The sequence below is a fragment of the Molossus molossus genome, unplaced genomic scaffold (assembly GCF_014108415.1).
Source record: "Molossus molossus isolate mMolMol1 unplaced genomic scaffold, mMolMol1.p scaffold_m16_p_1, whole genome shotgun sequence".
Lineage (NCBI taxonomy): Eukaryota > Metazoa > Chordata > Mammalia > Chiroptera > Molossidae > Molossus > Molossus molossus.
In genome coordinates, this window is record NW_023425344.1 from 87,828,972 (window position 1) to 87,833,704 (window position 4,733).

Sequence of the window (4,733 nt, forward strand, 5' to 3'; positions counted from 1 at the left end):
CCTTAAACCCAGGGGATCTTACAGATATTCCCTTTTTGGTTGTCTCTTAAAATCGGAAATGTCTGCCTGATTTTCCGTTGATAGTATTGTCCCTTGCCCATTCCTTTCTCAAAGCAGCTGGCACACGTGTGCAAATGTGCCCACAGCATCTTCACCTACGTTCTTTACCAAATTGTAAATAAAGAGGAACGAAGAGTAGATTGGTATATAAATTGCATCAGGAATCAGGATCCCCAATCAAGGATCCCTCAGTCAACTCTGGCTGTTATCTCCAGTGAGTCACTCCAAAGGGCCCCCAGGAACTGGCACTATGGGACAACAGGTAAAACCATAGTTTTGTTTGTAACCACCTAGTTTTAGTACATGCAGAATTAGGGAAAAAAAAGTGTCAACATGGTTATTGGTATTAGAGAGGAGAAATACCTTGGGCTCATCAGTGAAAAGAAGAGCCCCAAACTCCACATAGTTCTGTGGTTTAACTTCATTAATAACAGTGGGAATAAATAGGACACAAGCTTCTTTATATATTTTATGTTCTTTGGCCAATCTGAGCTTGCATTAAAAGTAGCTATATAGAATTTCTTTTAACTTCTGATAACAACTTCAGAAAGTAAAGCCATAGAGACACCCTAATCCAAGTAAACCCCCTTAGTTGAACATTCCTGTAAGTTCAGGAGTATAATATTGTTTTGTGATTTTTTTTTTTTTGGACAATCTGCCAGGATTTGCAAATCCTTACTAGACCTGACATCATTGTTTGAGCCTATATTCATTACAGGTAAGTTCGATTACTATGCTGATTTTAAAATGAACATTTTTCCCCCAGTATAATCTTAGTTTTCAGATAACAAAAATCTTTATTTTAATATACAAAGCTGCCAGTTTTCACTTCCTACAGAACTTCCATTTTAGTTGTTGCAAGTAATAATAATGTATATTACTGTATGCATTCCTTTTATATTTTTGGGGGGTAGGTGGGTTGGGTCCTATCTTCACTACCACCACAAACAAAATCTGAAAGCTATGCTCTTTCTTGTATAATAATTTACACTTGGAATGCTTCTGACATACCCCACACCATCCTAAAAATGTACGTTGTAAACTTTCTTGGAATTTCGAGCAAGAGTTTGTAGCAACTGGAACAACTTGTCTCTGGGAAGATAATCTCTTGAATGGGCTCTCATTGTCTGAAGGAGTGGACTTTGGAGCAATGAAGGAGGAAGGGGACACTGGCGGTTGTTAGCCACTTCAGCTGAAACAAGTTGGAGTTCAGTGAAGTGACACAGGCAGTGGTCAGATTCCCACCCAGGGTTTCTCCTGAAGCCCTTGGTGTGTTTGCTGATCAGCCCTCCTGGTCTTTCCTGTGTGGTTTCATAGACGATCTCTGGTTCAATGATGTCTGCGGTGTAACTCTCCTACTTATTATAATAACCTTAACGTTTAGGTTTTGATGCATTTAGGCAACAGCTGCTCTGTTAGCAAGCAGTAGCATACAGAAGAAATGAGACAAAGAAAGACTCACCATAACTCAAATTCAAACATGTTTAAAAGACTTTGACTGTGTGAAAAGTCTGGCAATGCGTCTAGCTCCCCGGCTTTCTACTCTAAACTTCATGTGGACCATGAGAGAGATCCTCTGACTAATCAGGTGTAATCTGGGTCTAAGAAATAATAGCATTTGCACTGAGAACAAAGTGAAGTCAGAAAGCCTGGTATATACAAATGGGTCTGGTAATTTAATTGATAACAGTAATAACTAATATTCACAGAGTGCATAGTTTATTTAGCCATTGTGCTAAACTCTTTTGTATTGATCATCACATTTATTTTTTATACCAGCATTATAAGGTAGGTCCCATCATTTACAACTGAGGTCAGTGAGTTTTGGCATTATTATGTCACTGGTCCAAGGTCATCCAACTGGTAAAAGCACAAGCTTCTAACCACTGGAGTGCAGAATGAGTAGGAAATCACTTCAGATCACATAGGCGGTAAGTGGCGCAGTGGGGATTTGAATGGAGGTTGTCTAACTCTAAAGTTCCAAATGTTAACCATACACTGAACTGGTGGTGAACATAACTGAAGAATCAGAATCCTCTGGGGGAAAGAAATATAGACCCTCCATGTGGAAATATAGAGCCTCCATAATTCAAACAACACCAAAAACCAACAAAAGGAAAATGCAGAGACAAGAAAAGCAAATATGTTAATTGGGGGATGGAGAAAGTCAGAAATGTTTTAAGTGCTAGAAAGAAGAAAGGGAGAAATGATTGAATTGAAGAGGGCTGAAGAACAAACCTCTAGTATTTGCTCTTGGCAGGTCCTCCCAAGAGAGAGAAAGACAAATTCAGGGACATTTTGAGCAGTAGGAAAGTTAATGTGCAGATTATTAATTAGGTTGGCCTGACCCTAATATAAGATCTCAGGAATCTAGTTTATAAGAACTCTTTCCCAAAGTTTCCAAGGGAGAATAAAATGTCTAAACTGTGGTTTGAGTAGTTTTATCCCAGAATCAAAGAGAAATGTAAGTGTAAGAACAGCCATTTTGCAGGAACATGCAAGTTGAGTGGGGGAACAAAAATCTAGAAAAACCTGTTAGGAATCTGGTTATGGTACTAAACCATGCCAAGCTCAAAGGAGAAATGAGATTTTACCTATCATTACTTAACCTCTGCCTGGTTTACACTCTAATATCTACCTCTATCACTATGTAAAGTCATTTGAAATTGTAAGTGAGATGACCTCAGTGCTGAAGAAGAGACCTTGGGTGGAGGGGTGTCAGGAGACAAATGAAGGGCAAAGATAAAGATCACAAGGACACAGTCTGTGGGGAGCAACTCTGAACTATATACCAGTTGTTGGTAGGAGAATGTTAGAAAAGAGACAATGCCAACGAGCCTTCTAAGGGGTCCATTTCATCATAGCAGGTTGATTACTGATCCCCAAAGTTATTTGAACTCAACTTTGTCTCCCCTGTAGAAAATGATCCGAATTTGGTTCCATCTTGGCCTTTTAAAGAAGGGATAGATAAATATGTGCATGTATGGCTTCTCAGTTTAATGAAGCACAGGAAAAGGAGAAATGAATGAATCAACCCAGTTTTCTATTTTGTGGCAAAACAAACAAACAAACAAACAAACAAACAAACAAACAAAAAACGCAAAAAACAAACAAACCCCTATTTCTTTGTGCTGTGTGTAGAATAAGGTAACATGGGGGGGGGCATATAAAAAAATAGTAGATGGGTTCATTTCAAGGGAGATCTCAACCTGTGCTCTCAGGAATCCAGACTCTCCAAATGCTAGGGGATTTTTGAAAGTCAAGTTTGAGGGCACACAGAGGCTCATTTTCCAGCTCTATCCTGTGGGTCTCAAGTCAGTATTTTCTTAAATGGGAAAGAGAAATTAGGATCTATAGAAAATAAGAACAGGAAAGGATCTAGAAAATGCCCCTCCCTCAGGCTACATTTCAATTACTCCCAGAAAGATAGCCAGTTATCCTTTTCAGCAAAGAGCCTCCTAAGGTCCCTTGATAATGCATTGAGATGCTTCGGAACTTCACAGATACATTGTATAATTGTCTATTGACTGGACTCCAATTACTGAAGAAAACGATGTCATGTCAAATTGCTCCAATTAATAGAGGGTATTTCTTCTAGAATCTTCCAAATATTTCAGAGGTCTTTTACCCTAAAAAATTATATGAAAATATAGGTTCATTTAACATATGGAAACTGTGTTACAGAGACTTTAGGAATTTATCCTAACTATAAGTAGCATGACACTAGAAGAACAAAATTAAAAACAAACTCAGAAAATTCTGTGTTCAAGGCTTTCCTAGCAGACATGTCACTTCTTGGGGCTAGTTATTATCTTTCTGTCTGAGTAAAGCACACGTTTGATTGTAACTCTATATGTCTGTCTGTTTGTCTGCCTATGGGTAGTTTATCTTTTAATCCATCAATTTATCTCCTTGCTAGTTTTCTAATACACCATAAATTAACCAATGTTGATAAAATTTCACCCTTACCATGAGTGCTACTTGAGCAGATGGAGATGGTTGTCATATTTTTCAGATATCACATGTAACTAACAGTGCTGCTACTGTTTAAGTGCCATAATTTCGTTCTTATCTAGAAATTGTACACATACCACACCTCTCATAGGGGGAGCCTCCACTTATTTGTACTTTTGTCTGTCAGGAGGACACTGATCATTTTGTTCATGTCACTCCTGAGGTTGTAACACTACCTTTTGTTTACGCGTGTGCTTCCTTACAGGTATATTTAGTTTGTTTCTCAAGACTGACTTCAAGAAACTGAAGTCACTGATTCACTGTAAAATGTTTACGTTTTCTGAAACAAAATGTGGGAGTAATTCTGGAACAATATACATTGCTCTTATCCGACTATAAGTGTTTTTTCTTCTTTCAAAGTCACATATTCCAATTTTTTTCTTTTTTTGGAGTCCTTCTTTTTACGGAATGTAATTTGTGAATCAAAAGCAGTAGGATTGTTATTGTTTTCTTTTTTGATACTTACTCTCCTTATTCTCCCCTGATGTATCTCCTCTTCTTTCTCAAAGATACGTTCACTGAGAGCATTTTTCTATCATCTTCTTCTACAGGAGAAGATGCAAATTGTACAGGTCAAGGCTGCATCCTCACAATCCATCCTTCCTTCCTTCTTTCCTTCCCTCCTTCCTTCCTTCCTTCTCTCCTCTCTCTCTGTTTTT